General features: G+C 35.9%; 1 pseudogene; it reads right to left on the bottom strand.

Annotated features, from left to right (window-relative positions):
- Window positions 1-1,105: 1,105 nt before the first annotated feature.
- On the bottom strand, window positions 1,106-19,268 carry LOC128208638 (uncharacterized; annotated as a pseudogene).
- Window positions 19,269-21,800: the final 2,532 nt, after the last annotated feature.

Below are 21,800 nucleotides of genomic sequence, written 5' to 3'. Positions count from 1 at the left end.
CGTTATGGAATATGACACATTGTCCACAGTAGCATTTTGAGCATTCCCCACAGTAAAACTGACCTTCAGTGTTTAAGTCATTACCTTCACAAATTGAACAGGCGAAGTCATGGATTAAATCTGAACTCCTGTCCGTCGATGTTGCAAATTTTGAAGCCATGGCACTACTAGTTATCTAAAAGCTTGTTCTTTTTGTCCAAACTGAAGGTTTTGACCAGGACATTATCTAAGATAACATGAGCCTTTTCTCAAGTCTGCCAGATAAAGCAGGTTTGAATTATTGATATCAAATAACATTTAATACATGCATACTCGTTATGATTTCACGAAACGACACCTGTCACAACACACTTAAGTAAGAATTTTGATAAAGCTATATTTATTTAATTATCATTTTCTTCTGAATAGCCTTAAGTAGTAATAGTAAGCTCATCTTAAACTTCTTTCAAGAAATTTTGGGTCAAAAATAGATGCAAGAATGATTAATATCATTTTCTCAATCAAGCTATGAATAAATTCGTGTGCACTAACACTTGCCTGCGTACACAAATAAAGTGCTCATTAAAGATATGCATGTTTTAGCCTAAAATACAATCAACATGATACTTATCAGTTGCCCTTATTTAAATTATTAAAAATGTATTTAGACTTGATTTCTAAACTTGTTATCTACCAAAGCAGACATAATCTGAGATAAACTCCAGGGTATTATTCCTATGTACATGTACAGAGTTGTGGCCCTTGGTGGCATTGGAAGAAACAAAAATAATAATTATATTGCAACAAGTGTCGCAGTCACAGCTGTCTTATATCTAGGAGAATTTGGCAAGAAACGATTTCAAAAAGGGAAACGAGGAGCAGCACAAGGTCAATGCTCAAGTTTTTAGTAGGTGAGAGAAGCCAAGAGGTTTCTTCATGATTCTTTGACGAACAGTTATGCAGAGCCCGCTGTCGATGCACACCAGAACATATCAGAGGGTATTGACATTTTGAATCATAGACAAAAACTCATAAAGTTGGCTGTTTCCTCAGACAGTGGTTAGGGGGTTGTTCAGGATTATGAAGCTCATCCGTTAGCTAAAAACTCGGACAATGAAAGGAAAATCTACACAGCCGAGGTGAAAGTGGACCAGGAGAGACAGTCTCTGTGGCATCGCTTTGCGCCATACGCAGTGCCCACACAAGGCACCGCCAACGCCACGGCGGAAGCTACGTCATTGATTCCAGTTGTCGGTTGCGTCACGCAGACGAGGCACCCGGGACTGTTTTCGTTGCATGCGCTCTGGACATTGGAGGGCCGAGTGTACGGTTGTGATTTCCGGCGGTGGAGTCGCTACAACAAAAAAAGAATAAGATAAGTAAAGCTTTGTTGATTTCGGTAGTAGAGAATTTTAGAAAATTGAAATATGTAATTTCAGCTGAAACAAGGGTCGGTAGATTGAATTCATGTTATGAGCATTGGAAAGATGCAGATACCAGTGAATATGTTTTAAAAGTTGTTCGGAATATGTAGAAATTGCCATAAAGAGATGTGCTAAGATCTGTATTTGTAAATAATAATAAGTCAGCAAGGGACAATCTGGCATTTCTTACAAGTGAAATTAAAATTTATTAAATAGGGCTCTGTTTTCGAGGTAAGTAAGCCTCCTTTCGTAGTAAATCTGTTGACGGTCGCGTTAGGGCAAAAACTATAAGCCAAGACTTGTACTTGATTGTCGTGATGTAAATCCAGAGTTATTTACATACAAATGTTGTTTTGAAGATCAATCAGTAGGCTACATCACAACCATACATTGAGGCTGGGAGGTTGGGATCTTCTTATTGCTTTTACAGTATAGCATAGGCTTCATTATAGCCATATGATGATGTTTGGGTGATCTTGTTGCTTTTATAGTAGAACATATATTGAGGCTACATTGCTACCATGCACAAATTTGCTGGGAGTGGTGGGATTTTCTTGTTGCTTTTGAGGATACACCATAACCATGCAATGATGCTGGGAGTGGTGTAGTGGTATAGGCGTCTGCATTTCACACAGCATCTGGTTAGTATGAACATCTCCAGGGCACATTATCTTTGTTTTTACTGACCATAACTTATGAGCTGTTGAAAATGATACCTTATCTGCACAATATCGGCTGTGAACTTGACAGCTGTAGTTTGAGCAGAGGGATAATTTTTACTATTTGATCAAAACGGTATGGTGTCCAACAAAACCTGTGATATTATTTTTTTTGCCTCACAAGAAGGACACTAGTACTAGGTCATACTCAGGAGACATCCGATTATTGTTAACTTTACAATAAATCTCAAATAAATTAGTATAACCTAACTTTGCAATTTGTATTCCAGGAACGCTTGTCTGCGTTCAAAGTGGTTCAGGTACGATGACGAAGTCAAAAGGCTCTACAGCTCGAACTAAACAATGCATGTGTTGTTAACGTGGTGCTGGCGGGACACATCGGGGATACAGAGAGACTCCTGGTGGACAAGTCTCTTATCGGCAAACTGTCGACACGGTCAACGGTGGTATGATTCATATACAATATACTTTACTTGGAATTCATGTAAGATTTATTTCATATTTTGTAATTGTTTTATGTTGTACAAATACAAAAAATATACCATATGTGTAATGAAAGTTGAACTCGCAAGAAAATGTTTATTCGGTGACTTTGAGACATAACTTTTGGTGAGTGTATGAGATTCGAGTAGGCTTGGAAATAAAACAAATGAAAATGGTCTAACATTTATTTTGATTTTTTTTCTCTTTCTTACTGTTTCTTAAATATTCATTGTGGTATCATTTTGCCTGCTGACTAAGTAGAAAAAAATATAAGAATGTAGTGTTCATATGGAACGCATGAATATCTTATGATCTTACGTAACGTTTGAATATCTAATGTTCTTATTTTATGCTTGAAAACCTTATATTTTATTATCTTATGTTCTAATGTTACGTTTGATTATCGTATGTTCGATGTAACATTTGAATGTCTTATGATACGTTTGAATGTCTTATGTTCTTATGTCACGATTGAATGTCTTATGATTTTACGTCACGCTTAAATGTCTTAACGTCTGATATAACGTTTGAATGTATGATGCTTTTTTGTTATGTTTGAATGTCTTATGTTATGATGCTACGTTTGAATGTCTTATGCTAATATGTTTTTTTAATGTCTTATATGTTACGTTTGCATGTCTTATGTTCTTATGCTACGTTTAAAAATCTTATGATCTAATGATACGTTTGAGCCCTGATCATATAAACGCAAAATAAATGTTCATGTATTAAAATTCCAGCTCTGATGACTGATGACTGACCAGTTTCTTGTGGCGACAAACTCGGACAAGTTTCGTCTAAACTGAGTCTTTGTACTTATGCAAACATCCACTGCTTCGGGGGGGGGGGGGTATTAAAAAGCTTCAGAAAATATACGTCTGGGAACCAAAGGTTTTGATGTTTTGTTGAAAGCTCTTCCGTGTTTCAAAACAAAGCTGAGTTATTTTTATGACCTTATGCTAGTATGGACTTTGTTGTCATCAGCCTCACGCAAAATCTGTAATATTGACCAAAACTTAAACCTATGCACGATAGTTTACAGAAACCAACTTGTGTACTACCAAAGCAGACATAATCTGAGTTTGACTTCTTATTTAAAGGCATAGAGCTCTGTCCCTTTATGATACCGGATGAAAATTCAACCCTCGATGCTCTTGTTTCAAACAAAGGCCAGAAAATTTCAAAGTTTACTCAACAGGCCGTGATATGCTATGAAAAAAACAAAGGCCAGAAAAGTTACAAGACAAAATAATAGACAGATTTCGGTTTCAAGTGCTGATTGATGAACATATTATATTATCATGCCATTGGTCGTATTATGTTAAATTTAAATGTTTGGTGGCCACATATACGTTGGTATCAAGTGAAAGGGTATCGCTTACTGATTAAGTATATTTAAAATAAATGACAAAAACACATTACAGATACAGTTATGGCAGTTTGTATTTTTGTTCTTTATTTCAAAAGAATTCCGAAGTGAAATGAGTTTGTGAAAAGATTCAAGGTCAAAGCAGTGTTTGCAATTGTGTTATCCGTATTGTGTTATAATACATATTTTTCTCTGTACAAATAATAACAAATAATTTGGGACCTCGAGGCATTACAATTACATTTAGTTGTGCATAGGATAGTGTACGTCCTCTTGGGTAAAATATCAATGTTCAGATCTCTAGAGGTTAAAGAGTACATTACCAAAAAAGAAAATTCAAACATAATTCATTAATTTTTCAAACAGTATATATTTTAATCATGCTTTTAACGAACATTTTGGTTGGTCTGAATATTGCTAAATTCATATTTCCTATATGGTTGGAGCAAATATGTTAAACCATTTTCTGTGATATAACATTAAGGCAGTGATCTTCACTGCTGAACGGTAAATTGTAATGCTCTACGAAGAAAAGTAAATGGCTATCCTCCTCTGCTCCTCACTGCCATGTTTGATACGTATTATATGATCGAGCACAAAGATGTTTACTTAATCCATTACGTTTGAAACGCAGAGGATTAAAAAAAAAAAATTTTTAATTCGTTTTTACGCACTTACGCTCGTCATCTGGAGCTCTCCTTACGTTTTGAAGTTAACTTTAAGCCTTTTTTTTATATGGCATTTTAAAAATGCATATGAACTTGTCGAACTATCAAAAATCTCTCAGTTTAATAATTATAACCAATGGCATATGAACTTAAACAGATAGCATGCAAAAATATAGCTGATCTGTATTAATGTACATGTTTTATTAGAAGCAATATAACATTATGATTATAACGATAGCAAGTTTACATTTATTTATGGTTCATATATTCTAAAATATTTGGCACGCTTTTAAATTAGAACCACAAACAAATCATATGCTAAAACAAGATAAAAACACAACCAGATTAACATTCAAATGTTGATACCAGAATGTAAGAAGTTCATAGTCCGGAGATAAGGTTGCCTACTTTTATGGCTTTATTATCAGTAAGTAGGTATCCATAACTATTTAAATGAACTGTTGAAAAATGCCTCCAATGACAAACAACGTTTGAATCTTAATTTTCTTATTAAAAATAACAAAGATTAATGCTATATCACATCCAAACAATGATGCTGAGGGAGGTCTAGTGTAAAGATGTCCGTCTCTCACACAAGATGTGGTTGGATTGAGCCTCATTCGGTGTTCCCTTGGTCTCACAAGGACACCAGTAGCAAGTACTTGGTTTTACGCAGAAGACATGGTTGAGAGTGATTCATATCAGCGTATAGCTACATTTAAATAGTCAAATAGATTAGTATAACCTAACCATGTAATTGATATTTTTTTCCAGGAGCTTCCGTCTGTGTCCGTATTGAACGACGCGTGCTAAATTAATGTGGTGCTGGCATGGCACAGGGGGATAAATAGAAACACCTGCTTGACAAAATTCTTATCTGCAAACTGTACTTGGTAACTTACAAAAATAACATAAACTAATTTAAACAAAGCAGTATACATATATTAAAGTTAACTTTGTTTAATTAACAATTTAATGATCTTAAGGTGTGAAATAAACTACAGAATTTTTCACTTATAAATGGTATATAATTTTGCGCAAAAACTAGTAATTATAGTTAATGTAATTTAAAACAAAATAGTGGTCTTTGTTAGGCTTGCAGATATTTGCATTTAATATGGCATTTAAGAAAGGCGAAACTAATGATTTATATGATATAATTCGATGTTCAACGTTTATGGATACAAGCAAATACGCATGTGAAATAAAATACAGGATTTGAAGTAATCACCTGTCAGGATAATGACACATACTTTGCACAAATACTTATTGGTATACAACGTCCCTACCCTGAAACTGTTAACTGTGGAATACTTTTTTATTCCAACTACAATCCAATTTCCTATGTACAAAGGTTCGTTTACTTCATTAAATAACTGCAACGAAATATACTCAGCAACCAATTAGTATACTAGTATGTGTATTGGCAAATGGGTGAAAAGTAAAGGCGACAGAGATCAAGATAAAGGAAGTTGATAAGAGACACGCAAAACCGAAATAGTTATTGGGACTTCACTGAAGATGTACCACGAGAATATGATTTTGTTCTCCTCCAACAATAAGCCTTCGCATGCGTGTTCCATAACAGACTGCCTGTGGATAGTTCATACCATCTTCCTCTTTGACCAGTGTGGCCAGTTTCCTCCTGCCTTCCTGGTCAACCTGAACCACCGTGCAGGAGCGATACGAACACACAAACACATGTCCCTCCTCATTCACATATACACCAACTGGCGACATGATGTCTGGGTCTTGCAATGTAGACAGAATGGTGCCTTTGTTGTCAATAGTGATAAGTTTATGGTGATCTGAGGCTGCGATATAGATTTTTCTGCCATCTCCGGCCAAAGCAAAGCGCTTCACTGTACATCCTGACGATGTGTCTTCATAAATTTTCTCTACCAGCTTGCCAGATGTGGTGTAGAGGTAAAGAGCAGTGGCGGAAGCCACGTAAGCTGGTCCTGGTGGTGCCTGATGGAATAACAGTAATGGTCAACTGAGAACTTCCTGGTCATCTTGATTTTGCTTGCTTTCACCGTAAGGAAGTGGACCTCATGTCGCTTGTCTGGACTGTTTACTGGACTGTTTACAGATACAGCCAGTTCTTTGTCGGAGATGTGACAAATGTCGTGTGGATTCTCGGGTAAATCTATGTGTGTTGTCATCTTATATTTTTTGTTCAACATCTTTACTTTTGAATTGGTTATATCAACTAGAAGGATTTCCTCACTTGGGAGTTCTGCAATTCCTTGAATTCCACAATCGCTTTCATCAGTCTTGCGTTTTATGTTATGTTTATCTATTTGAATCGCACGTAAAATAGACTGTACAGATTGTACTTTCTGGATCGTTCCTAGTGTCTTTAGTTGTGATAGCACTTCGCTAGCGAGCGTGTCAGCTTGGAAACTGACTTTCATCCCAAGCTTGGGTAACATCTCATGAAGCAGCTTATCAACCTCTCTCATCTTCTCTATACACTTTCTGTGTCCGATGTATGAGTTGGGCTCATTGTCTTCCCCGCTGTCCTGGATTTTGTCCATCAGTGCCTTAAGCTGGTCATGCATATGTGTGCAGGATTCAATGTCCCTTTGTAATGACCCATCCAGATCGCGTAGGACATTGTTCATCTCTTCCTTTGTACCCTTCTCAAGCTGATCTAGAAGCTGGTTTAACGTGTCCCTCAAATCCTTAATCTGTGTCAGCATTGAATTACCAGACAAGTTAAGGGAGTTTTGGTTCTCTTTACTGTCATGTATGACTTGCTTCAGCCTAATGGTTAACTTGCTCACATCGGCGGGAAGCTGCTTAAACTGGGCCATATTGTGTATGCCTCTTGCCAGTTCTTCTACCTGCATGATTCGTTTGCACGTCCTGTTAATAGAGGCATTGCTATCAAATAATATGTGAGTCACCATTGATCAAACTACAAAAGCATTATCTAAAATTCTATAAAATAAAAGAGAAATACAAGTTCATGCATAAAACCAACTTCTAATCAGCTAATCAAATTGCTCATCAAAGTTGTGCTGCATTAGGTAAGGGAATACACAGGAAATAAAGACAAACCATTGTTGTCTAAATTTCACCTATGGGTTAGGGAAGTTCAAAAATACTTTAAAAAAATATGTTAAACCATCTTTGATAATCGCCCGCTTTCAAAAGTATCCCGCCAATATTGTGAGGAATAACTTGGGATTGATAACCTTAATTATGAGGAGTGGTATTTTGATGGAATTTTTAAAATAAACATACCAAAATAATTTGACCATACCTATGATCTAGGTCCACACAGGTGTGGCAACAGAGCTGGTTGTGGTCCTGGCATTCCATCTTGATGATCTCTTCAGGATGAAGGTTACACCTTGCCAATGTGTCCCCCTGCCCTAGCCACTTGTCAACGTCTTTACGGCCCAGCACAACATGTTTATTAAACAGCCTACTATGGTGTTCGACACATTGTCCACAGAAAAACTTTGAGCACTCCCCACAAAAAACCTGAGCTTCAATGTTTAGGTCATTTTCTTTACAACTTGAACAGGCGAAGTCATAGATTAAATCTGAACTCCTGTTTATTGATGTTGCAAATTTTGCAGCCATAGTTATTATTTTATATCAACTGAAATTCACAATCAGCTTGTTTCTTAAATCAAAAATGATGCGTCAAACTTGAGAATTATCTAACGAACACTAGAGCAAGTGAAAAAAATCTGTCAGATAAAACATTTAAAATAGTTGTTATCATATAAGCCATGACACACGATTTGGGGCCTTAACACATACCTTTCCTTTCAGTGATATTTCAGGAAACAACGCCGAATATTTTAAAGTGACACTGTTATTCAAAATCAACACATACACATGTATAACAAACATCGTTTTTGACTGATAAACCTTTAACTACTTACTAAATAATGCATTTATGTAAAATATTACTGATAACAAGATTGTAAGCGTGTATCTAATAGCTGAAAACGCAAAAATATTAAATGATTGGTGAGTGCTAAAATATTTACTGTGCTCTACTATAGTCTCATAAGGTAGAAATACCTTGTTTTATGTTCATTTCTTTCAAATTAAACTCGGTATCCTTCATAAGAACCATTATTTTCGACATTTATTCAGCATTTTTGGAATATTAAAACAATATTTTTAAATGTGGTAAATCTTATTTGGGAGTAAGGGTGCATCTTTAATGTTACTTTAAATTGTTCAGTCTATGTTCCATTTCTAACAATGGTTATCTTTCAGTTTTCTGAAATAAATGTCCGAAGGCGCAGATCGCACGTTGCGACTCATCTATTACATTTTATCATATACGAGTCCATGCATACCCTAAATGAGTTCGTTTATAAATTCTTGTTCCTGCAAACTTTGTGGTGAATTTCAATATTTCATTTTTGTCATATTTTTTCTGTTAAACTCCTGTATACATGTGAATATCGATTTCCAATTGATAAGTGGCTAACTGGGTACCTTCCTTGTTTAACAAAATGACATCTTGAATAAATTGAATTCAAATCAATTGAATACCGTTGATTCAAGTCCATGTACATTTGTTTGTCCAGGTTTATCAGGTGAGTAGTTAATCCCTCCATTGGTGTTACGATTATGAAAATTGATATCAGGGTATTTCGATGTGAATGGAATTGCTCACTGACTACATATAAGTAAATACATTACCAAAAATAAATTACTGAATGGATTAAAAAATGCAGTATTTTTTTCTTATTTTAACTGAACTTGGTAGTGAAGTGACCTATTTGTTCACACTTTTAACGTCAAATTAAACATACACCATTCCTTTATAATGATATCAAAATAAAATAGGGTCACCAGGCATCAACATACTCAACTATTGTACATCGGATACCTGGGCTGGTATTCAATATTGATCTTAATAAGATCTAAGAATGATGTAGCTAATCGGATGTCTTGTTATTTATAACTGACCAAAAGTGTGAATGAAGTCGATGATGTATGACCATAAGATTTACTTAAGTTGTATATTGAATACCACCACTAAAGTAAATTACTCTAGCTCGGATTGAAATGCAGTACTTATAACTTATGTTGACGAAAAACAGATGTACGCACTCGGTATATGTTTGTACACCTGGGTGAAAATCAATGTTCCAGATAAGAATTTTGACAATATGATGTGGTTTGAACTAGTTTTCCATAGTTTGATAACGATAAAAAATGAGTATCTTAAAGGGATTACATGTGAGGAATCTCACCGATCTCTTTTAATAACTACATGTTTCATCAGAAACCATTGAAGAAATATTATGATTATAACGATAGCGTTATAGTTCAGGTGCAAATATTCTATTAATGTATATTCATAAACATTGCGTAACCATTTGTAACGCCTTTGATGGAAGATACATACATACAGGAATACATATGTAAGAAATGGTTAAAGGCCAAAAACTGTCCATTATGTCAGAAAGACCCTAGCTAAAATATCCCATCGAAAGCAATAAAAAGGTAAAAAAAAGTCAATCAAGCGCAATATTTGTAATAAGGGTTCATATGGAGTTATGTAACCTAATTGTAAGATGGTCGTAAATAATGTGAAGTATTTAGTCAATTGAATGAAGGGTATAGAAAGTGTTAATAGAAATTCCAACTTTCTTATTCAATTCAGGGGCCATAACTTGTATTTAGGATAATATGGAGTTATGTTATCTCATAATGTGATGGCCCTAAACAACTGTTGGCTGGTCCATTTTGATCATATTACAACGGGAAACCAAATTTGTCCGGGGCATAACTTGGCAGTATTGACTTCAAACTCGATATACACATATATCACTTTGATGGAGGTGCAGTCCGCAGGAACCATAACACTGATTGCACTATTTTAGAAATGTAAATGTTCACACCTATTTTTTGTCTGGAACAAAACTTGAATAGTCTTTAAGGTATTTACTTCAAACTTGATATACGGATATAACTCATTCAGAAGGAGTGCAGTGCACAAAAAAGTTCAGCAAGGGGATATGACAGCTCATATTAACATCATGAATATAAATTCAATTTTGATGATTAACAGCGCTAAATACTTTAAACACCGCTATAATATACAGAACGACCCACATGTTCAACTCTTTTCATTTATGGCATCATGTCAAAAGCTTGCTACGGAAACCGCATTAAAGCCAGGTTTTTCATTTTGACAAATTCGATTTTAAAGCAAGGTGTATGTTATAAGGGAAAAAGTAAATGTTTCTGACCCATATTCACAATGGTCGACCGCGTTTTTGACTCGAAATGACCTACTAATCCTAAATAGCATGCTGCGAGATTGAATAAACACATAATAAAAATGCATCTTAGTCATCGGCTAAATATGATACAGCAATAAATGCACAGTATAAAAAATACATGAGTAAATTAGTCATGCATTTGCATCCTGGCCCTCTAGCTCGTAAGTGTATAGCACTTACACACACATTCGAAGCGGTACTAACAACTATTTACTCTCCTAACAGTACATTGATCAGACTCATCAACTTTCAAAATCTTAACCAAATACACTTAGTAATTTATACATAACTATTAGTTATGTATAAATTACTAAGTAGTATAATTATTAACTATACATGTATAAGAACAGTTTGGTAGGAAATTTCAAACACAGTGGTACCGGACTTATACTGCAACCATTATTAGCGTGTGTACTGAATATGAGTAGATCCACACTAATGCCATAGTCTGGTGTTCCACAATTATCACTCTAGGCTTCCAATCTGGTGTTGATCTTTCATGCTAATACAAGTAGTATGGAGCTGGTTGTGGTCTACCTCAGGTCCAGTCAATTATGTGTTCTATTATTTGCCTGTTCTTCGACGCTGTATTGTTCTCCGAAGGGCCAAAACCATGACACACTAACAATGCAAGCTTGCAATGTTGAAACTGTACTAAAAACTTTAAACATTTACAAGCGATTCTTTCGAGGATTTCAGTGGGATTTTAGATTTGTCTTCTGCATTTATTACAACATTCCCATCATTTGTATTCATTGCCACTTTAGCCTCATCTCCATCTGTGTGGAGAATTTTTCCAAAAAACTTCTTATAAGCGAATACTACCAAGCATGCGATCCCAGCAATGACACTTACAACAATGAGGATGATGGCCCATACTGGGAAGGCTCTGCCTAAGGGACAGTCACAATGTGGCATGGTCATCTCACCGTCCACACACTTCAGGTCATCCGTCGTGTGCTTGGTGCAGTCGTTGTTACATGACCACTGCAGGACATCACCGTGGGGCAGGGTTCCCTGTATCAGGTTGCTGATCTTCATGACGTCACTGATGTTGTAACTGGTCAGGTAACAGCTGCAGTAGCAGGCAAACTCCTGAAACTGCCATGTTCCATTATTCTGACAAACGTTGGGCTCATCTTCAGTCAGCTTATCTTCAGACGGCCTCACAACTCTTGTGTGAGGAGCATCACTGCAGGTCATGTAGTACAAAGTACTGTAGAGTAAGAATTTGTCTACACAGTTTGAATTCGTACCGTTGAATGGTGGACAAGAGATTCCCTTACACACTGGTCTAATGCTCCAAGTCCCATCCGCCTGGCACGTCACATGAGAGGTTCCATGTATGATATAGCCTGAGTTACAGGTGACTTTAATCACGCTTCCGTAGTCATTTTCTATACCTCCAACATTTTCTTGAAAAGTTCTGCCATTCTCAACAGGCCCAAATTCCGGACACATTTTCACTTTGCATACTGGAGGCGAACTGTCAAATTGTAAGTCAGTCCGGCAGAGTAATTGGCTGGTACCTTTTAATTCATAACCCTCATTGCACTCGAAAGTAATAAAGCTGCCAACTGTGTACGAAGGGGAACCTAAAATCATTCCATTGTCTGGTGGGTTAAGAGCTAGGCAGTAGACCTCCCGACACAGGAGTTCCCCCTGCCAGCCCCCGCCACCACACACAATCACGACAGACCCTTCTGGCTCATGCCCCACATTACACTTGAAGCGGACTGCATAGTTGAATTGGTATGTGTCCTGCACTGTGGCATTGTTGGATGAATTCTCCACGACGGGCAGGCTGCCACAGTCACATAATACGTACGTTATTCCTGAAATGAAAATAGTCTTTGTCATTCCATGAGTCTGCGTATAAAGAAAATTAATAAGCAATCAAATGTAAGACAGTGGAAATTCGTTTTGTCGAACTTGGCAATGAAAAAATAGTTATGGCCAACCAGTATAGCCTGGCGTCTTGAGTTCGTACGGTGTTACTCCATATGCCATGAATAGATATAAACTCAGAACAAGAAAAATGAAAACAAAACACATTTACAAGTACCTCAATAATATTTTCTAGCTGACAATATCAAAAATCATAAACAGTTGCAAAAACATCAATATTGCTTGTACAGTGTACATCAAATTCATGTGTATTACGTCACATGTTTCCGGCGGTCACATGGTAGGTACCGATACACTAATTTAAGTCATATGCTGAATATTTCATAACTGAAAACATATATATAAGAAACTACGCGTTCAACAGTATTCAAATTCCCTATTGGCCTATAAAAATGTCACATCAACGAAGTAAGACAACAATTTATCACACCGGTTTGTATGAGATAATGAATTGAATGTATTTACATACATTTACAGTGATCTTTTTGTATGTATCAAGTATTTCAGCAATATACTATTTATATGCATCCAGATACTAAAGGGACCCGCTCATGTTTTTGAAAAAAAAAATGTATGACGAAATAAAGTGTGTCAAATCATTAGGAGTGTTAAAACTAAGACACCAAAAGCTGGAACCATACAGCAAATGTTGACATTTGCTCAAATATCGTTTTTTAAGACCATAATTTTCATCAGCGTCAATAACGGCTATGCGCGATGATTGGTTGATTGAGATTATCACGTGATGTTATCAATGTTTTGTTAAAAAAGACTTTTCCGGCTTGCGTTCGCACCCAACTGAAGCCAAAATACTTTTATATTGTTATTGTTTTTTTTTCTGCAATATCGATATCGTAGAGAAACGAAATAAGTGTTTTCAGATGCATTACCGGGAAAACTAAGATTTGGTAAAAAAACATGAGCGAGTCCCATAAAGCTATCTGTTCGAAAGTCTTAGGTATATAACAAGACATTATAACAAGACATGAATTAGGGTTGGACAGATAAAAAGGCTCATAACAGCATAAATGATTTGAAATTAATATTTTTCGAAACCATGTTATTGTATTAGACTAATGAAGTTTGACAATAAATAGACGTTCTTCTGCACACCCGCGGAACGGTTATCGTCTTTTGTTTCTGTATACAAAATATTTTCAGGGCTTTCAAACTTTATGGGCAAAAACATGGAACGGAATATCTACATAAACTGAAATATTGGAATAGCTTTTCAAATAGCTCTTCAAATAATAAGAGACCCTTGCAATCCAGTAAGAGAGTGCTCAAATCGAATGAATGATAACACCAATTAAATAAGAGACCTCTAAAAATCATTTGGAAAGCATGTTTTACAGTTTAATTAAAGGTATCTCGAAATCAACTGAATTGAAGATTTCTTTAATTGAAATGAAGAGCTCTCCAAATCAAAGTTATGAATGGTGTTGTTTCGAATTTGGCTAAATCAATGCTTAAATAGAATTGATTGAAATAGCATATTAATAAAAGAATGTTTATCATAAAATACAATATGGATAAATACGGTTTTGGTAGAATTGGAGCTATCAACAAATCATTTGTTGCCCTCATTAATTGAATTAGAGCTCTCAACCATTGAAGAGCTCTTAAATAACATAAGTGAGAGCAACAATTGAATTGTTTTTAGCAATACTTACATTTTAATAGCAACAAATAACTAGAAACCTCTTCAAATCAGTTAAAGAGGACTTAAATTCATTTGAAGAGCTACAAATCTTTGGAAAAGTTCTCTAAAAATGGTTAACAGTTCTCTAATTATTTGAAGAGCTCTTTTAACTTTCTAGATTCATGTAGATGTGGCGTTTAACAGAATGATTTACAAAACTTGCGAGTTTGACATATCGTCTTTTTATAATTAATAATTCAGTTCTATACCTTTCTGATAACCCAAGATGCAGGAATACATGAATGTTTATGACTATTTTATCACGATGTTCCATCTCCTCTGTAACGAGTGTGTGTCACTGTAGCTCGTAGATAGTGTCTCAGATAGTACTGAGTCCACAACAAACAATAAATATTGACCCTATCAAAATGGTGAGAAACATCTTTTTTTGACACGAACATTCTTTTATATACATATGTTTAATATTATGAATAAATTTGCTTTATTTAAGGAATAAATTGCGTGATTGATGTTATTATCGGGGTATGAACGCAGATGGGCTAGTTAAAGTGTTTGTTGTACAATGTACTCAGTTTAGTGTGTGCTTGACAATAGTAGATACTACTTGGACCAGGCACCAAAATCACGTACATATCATTGTCAATGTGAGGCTCAGTTAACTTTTGCCTATTACAGCATGTAATGTTTTTGTTTTCTCTTTTTTGAAAATGCGATATTGGTCACAAGTATAATTTTTGCTTTATAACTAAAATGTATGAGTATGCGCTTCTTAAAGAGTATTTTTATTATACTATGCGGTTATGTGGTCAAATGAGTTGTGATTCAAATTAAAACTAGTTTTGTGATACTGAGGCCTAGCTGTGGGCTATGTATTTGTCAATAAACTATTGCAGTTGACGTATATGAAAACAGTTGTCATGGCATTCTAAGATATATCACTGGCGACGATGACGTCTCAGAATGTATACAATATGTTGTTTCAATGCGTCATCATTACACCTGAGCGCCATGTTGTCAGGAATATTTGGACAATTGGATAAATATGCATGGACCGAAATGGTCAGACTCAGCCTAAATGTCAAGTTTGAGGACCATTGACCTTTGACCCGATGACCCCAATCTTCTGGCCACGCGCAACCATCAAGTCAAGTTAAAAGGTCAAGGGTGCATGCATTATCATGAAATCACTTGGACAAATATTTCGCGTTCAAGATCACTGTGACATTGGCCTTTGAAATGTGATCTCAAAATTGATAGGGGCCATTTACTGGTCAGGTCCAGCCTTCATGTATAGTTGTAGGACCATAGGTCCAGACATTGTTGTGTTATCACTCGATTAAGCTTTTCACATTCAAGGGCAATGTGTTCTTGGCCTTTGACCCGATGACATCAAAATAAAAAGGTCAACTACTAGTCAGGCCGAGACTTCATGCCAAGTTGAAGGACCAAAGGTCGAGTTATCACTAGGAGAACATTTTCGCGTTCAAGTCAATTGTGATCTTGACATTAAACCTGATGATCTTAAAAGCAAGAATGGTAGTATACTGGTCATGCCCAACATCCAAGTCAGGTTAAGTACCATAGGTCCAAGCATTGCCGAATTATCACTCGGACAAGCTTTGGTCTTTCGATCGACCTACCGAACAGAAACAAATGTGAGTTCTACAAACATAAACCAGAGTTTTTCAGATACATTTTCGGCGAAGATGGACTTTCTGCTGATCCGAAAAAAATGTGACGTCATTAACAACGCTCCTCTACCAAAATGTACTGGAAATATGCAGTTTTGTAGCCATGAAAAACTACGTATTACGGCTTATGCCGAACTACTACACAATAAATGAACCACTACGAAGGCTTGTCAAGAAAGGCATTAAATGGGGATGTGGACAGCAACATCAGGATGCTTTTCTAAGGCTTAAACATATTCTGAGCAGCGAAACCGTATTGACCTACATTTACCCGAAATAAGAAACGGAAGTCATAGTCGATGCAAGTCCCGAAAAAAAGCAGCAATAACGCGACAGGATGGCCAAGTTGTATGTTACGCAAGCACCTTATAAACTGATGAGGAAACACGGTATTCGCAAAAAGAAAATCGTATAGGCCATAGACATTGGCATATTTACTTGTATAAACACTCATGCACTTTAATTAGTGACGCAACGGCTTTACAAAAAAATCTATGTAACTCCTAAGTCGAAACCACCAGCACGACTTGCACGATGGAGAATGAGACTCCAAGCGTACGATTTCGGGTTGAAATATAGACAAGGAGAGTCAAACATGTCTGACTGCATGAGTAGACATTCAACTGCAGCTGGATTAAAGCATACAAAACAGTCAAAACGTGCCGCCGAGGAATGTGTGTCATTCAAAGCATATCATGCTGTACCAAAGGCAGTAAAAATTTAGTGAAATTATTCGTGAGACACGCAAGAACGACGACCTACAAACGATGATGTCTGATGTTAAATGATCGATATGGAAAATCACAAAATAGTGTGATTGTGACTTTTGCACGGTCTAAAAACGCACATATAGTCGCGTATCTTGAAGATGGTGATGTATTACTTCATGACTCTTAACTGGTGATACCGAGATCAGTACAGGGAAATGTGGTGAACATTGCGCATGAAGGTCATCAGGGTATCAGTGTTCTAGATCAAACATCGCTTTAAGTTTTTAGTCCATTTCTCGATTGAATGTATCTATTGGTACATATATATTGACGAATACTCCAGATACCCAATAGTAAAATATCATCAAGTCACTTTCAGCTAAGACGGTATTACCTATCTTAGGTGAAATAATCTCTATACAAGAATATGAAATAACAAAAGTACTCAAAATGGACAACGGCCCACCGATGAATGGTAATGAAATTACACTATTCGCTTCATATACGGGTCTTAGACACAGAAAGATAACACTGTGGCCGCAAGCAAATGCAGAAGTTGAACGGTTTTAAAAATCAATCTGCAATGCCATATGGGCAGCAAATACAGAAGGAATTCCATGGAACCAGGCGATGCATGCATATCTGAGAAATTACCGAGCAACACCGCATGCAAGTACAACGCAAACTCCATATTAACTCTCTCTTTTTTTTGAAGACCAATAAACAAGAAATTACCGTCAGCACCCAAAAGGAAAGAAAAATCCGAAATGCACCAACATACAAATAAGAATGAATTCAAAGCTAAACAGAAAAATAAAAACATGCAGACAACAGGCAAAATACTCAAACTTAAAAGTGGGAAATGGAATACTTGCAAAACAAGAAAACCACAATAAACTCCCGACACCATTTGATATAAAACGAGAACATTAAAAAGAAAGGTTCAACTATTACCGCGCAGTGGGAAGACAAGAAAATCACAAGAAATTTGTCAAAATTTATATGTGTTCATAATCCACCCGCTATACCCGGTATCATTGAAGACGAGGTCATTCCGCCATATGATCCAACAGCAGCTCCACTACAGCTCCGGAAATCAGAAAGAGATCGAAAGCCGCTGGAATATCTCAAAGACTGTGTGTGAGAATAATAGCAGTGTAAATATGTTAATTTTAAGCTATGGCACACCCACCTAATTTAGCATAATAATTAAATAGAAGATTAAGAGGATGTAGGTACATGTGTTATTAAAATTTCATTGGTTAACTTCTATACAAGTCTGTGTATATTTACATGTATTTATTAAACATATAGTTATGTGTCATTTCTTAAAATGTAAATGTTTAAACTTTGTTCTGAATCCAGTCACCAGTCTAAACTATTGAACACCCGTTTGGAATGTTGGAAAGAACACTCTCATAACAATGGAATTTCATAAGTGAAACATACTACTGACTTAAACATGTTCTCCTTGCACTGATTAATTTGAGCATAATATCAATAAAGTCTTGCCAGTTGCGATAATGTCAAAATGGTTCACGAAAACATCACTGTGTTTTTTGTTTGTTTATCAATCTTCATCAAATGTGAACAATTTATTTAGGTTTGACAAACTTGTTGAAAGCTAAAATTTGAATTAGAAGGCAATTTTATTTTGGAAACACAATTATTATTTTATAAGCCTTGTGAATTCCAATCGGAGTTGAGAGAGGGTGTAATGTTTATTGTTATTTACCTGTCAAGCTGGCCTAGCTATAGTGGCACCGCCTCAAAATATTATAATTGAGTTCATTTTTCTGCTGATAGCATCATAGAAAGCATGTAATTTAGGTATTATAATATATAAATATTCATATACTGCTATAGCCTGGTGAATCTTCATTCCTTAAAACCCTAAGATAGGATTCACATAGAATTACGTTTACGGTAATGAGTCACCTTTTCAGTTTTTTACAAAATAAACAACGTATTAATGTAGCATGTACTGTAATAACAAAGTCCAATATCAGTACATGTATTAACAACTTATATAGTATAGACAAAAAGTCACTTACCGATAAGAAGTACAGTAACAGTGATATAGTCCATATTTGATTCCGGTTGTTTTGGGAAAAGGCAAACAACCTTTCTTCAAAAAGTATCCCTAATTTACCTCCTGGTATGAACTAAAAATAACAGGCGGTCGAATTTCATCTCTATACAATAATAAGCGCTCGCATAGCCCTCCATACGGTTATAAGGTAATGTCGTAAAACATGTCAACAAAATGTTCTACACGATTTCTTAGTTCTCTAATTATATTGAAGAATAAACATAATATGTTGGACATTTTACCAACGGCTAAAAGAGCATTCAGTTATGAATTGAACACTTACAGACGTCCCATATAAGACAGATATTGAAATATTGATATACAGTAATACGAAATTTGACGCTTCACAGACATAAATTGGACTCTATATAGTTATAAATTGGACCTACTCAAATAGGACAGACTTTGGACTTTATCCATTTTGAATTGAACACTTGACAAACGTCTCATAACACAGACATCGGACTATAAACGGAGACTCTAATGACATACATTGGACTCTATACATAATTGGCACTTTGGACAGCCATTGTATTATGTAGAGTTATGAATTAGACAATTGGGTTCCATGGAACGGACACCAGACTATATACAATTATGAATTGAACACTTTACAGACGATCCATGGGAACTACATTAGACTTTAGCTATACGTTTATTAGTTGGGCGCATTGAGTGAGTCGGGAAGCCTAGTAAGAACATGCATTGTTTTCACGAGATATACATACATTATTTTGATCTAAAACAAGCGTCTTCGTAAACGAGTAATTGCTCTTCATTCGGTGCACAAGGTCGTTTCTAAAAAATATCGTTGAAACATATAGAAAACAATGGTAATACTCACCGAATCGAGGACGTTTATTACTCAAAACAATGAACCGGGAAGCATGAACGCACCTGACATTTCTGCCCTTGATTAAGAAAACAAACCATTTTTATACCAGTTTTGCCGTGGGTGTATACCACGTGATAAATTGCGTCATAAATGCTACGTCAGAAGGCAATATTTTAATTTGAAAAAAGACTTTAAACAAAGATAACTTCACTATTTCTTCACCATTTTAAATAAAACATAGCGCAGTCTATGCTGCTTACGGAGCCCCACCTTCGGTCTTTTACCAGAATTTGATCGAGAGATTAGTTTCTTAAGACACTTCGACAAACCTTTTCACAATACGGCCGTCTGACGGAGCACTGTCAAAACATTATTTTGGAAACAGGTTTGTCGATGTGTTTGATGAAACTAATGACCTCATCACATTTTGGTAATAAAACAAATGCGGGGCTCTTGAAGCGACATAGACTGCCCTTTGTTTCATTTAAAATGGTGTTGTAAATGAACAGTTATATTTGATTTAAGTCTTCATTTTAAGCAAATTTTTGCCTTCCGACGTAGCATGTATGACGTCATTTAGCACGTGGTATACACACACTGTTTTGGGTACCATCGTTATATCGACATAATATTTTTAACCTGAGCGTATCAACCTCAACGCTGTAAGAAGTGTGATGGTCAACCGAACCCAATTAACATTACCCTTCTGGTCAATAAGATACGGAGATGCGTTATGAAATGTTTAATTAAGGTTGTTCATAACCCATGACTCTGACATTGTTGGTGTATTCTCTGTAAAAAAACTTGACAGACAAATAGAGCAAAGGATGACTGTTAACGTTCTCTCGGTCTTCTGCGCTTGACAAATTATGAAGTCCACCCTGATTATGTGTCTTTATATAACTTCTTTACCAGCTGTAGTGTAAAGGCACAGGGCTGTTCTGGAGCCGCCGTACAGATGGCCCTGGTAGTGTCTGATAGAGAGACAGCCATGTTTCATTGAAAACTTCCATGTCACCACTATGCTGACTGCTGACGCTGCCATGACATGGACCTCATGCCCCTTGTCACAATAGTTTACGTTTACAGTTAGTTTGTTGCCTTATGTTTGGCAGATGGCGTATCCATGCATACTGATACTGGTACACATGTAGTCACCTCATATTGGTTCTTTAACATCTTCACAGTGTACACTACATTGTTGAGTGTATAATTCTTAAATAACATAGACACATTAACAACTGTTTATATAACTCGTGGTGCTCTTGTTTTATGCTTCATTCGTTGTTGTTATTATTATTGACTGAATGCCACTGTAAGTTAACACTACAACCTTTAGGTAACACTTAATACGTTCATTTATAAGTACGCAGTAAATTCAATGAAGGAAAACTACACAGATGTGATGAACTATTAGCTTTATTGCGATAATAACTTCTTTTCAATGAAAACGTTCAATAAACAGCAAACGGTATAAGTGACCAGCATTGTAATTTATACGCATGGTATTATAGAATGGTTACGACCATTCTAGTTGTTACCTCCCTATTATGGGTGTTGATGGTTAGAAAAAACCCCAATGAAAACAATCTCAAAAACGGTACAAAGTTGTTTTAGTGAACTGACATTACCAATATATACTGAATGCATCTATTCTAAAACAGACATTTGTTTTACATTCCATTGAATCGTTTCTATGTGTGTTTATAGGTTGTGGATATTGCAGTACCGTCCAACTTATCTGTGATGAAAATCATTGTGAATAACATTCTAAGATAAAAACTATATGACATGTTCTGAATGTACGTTTTAATCTAATTACATTATGTATAAGAATACACATGGCACACATGAAGTATTTTGGCTATTAATATCCAGGGCATACATGAAGTTGTTTATCTGTTCAATATTCATGGCATACATGAAGTATTTTAGATATTCGTCTTTATGGCTTACATGTAGTTGTCTTACTGTTCAATATTCATGGCATACATGAAGTACTTAAGCTGTTAAATATGTCAAGGCA

Source organism: Mya arenaria, chromosome 11, assembly GCF_026914265.1.
Source record: "Mya arenaria isolate MELC-2E11 chromosome 11, ASM2691426v1".
NCBI classification, from domain to species: domain Eukaryota; kingdom Metazoa; phylum Mollusca; class Bivalvia; order Myida; family Myidae; genus Mya; species Mya arenaria.
Note: the sequence above shows the minus strand (reverse complement) of the source record. Positions and strands in the feature narration are given on the sequence as shown.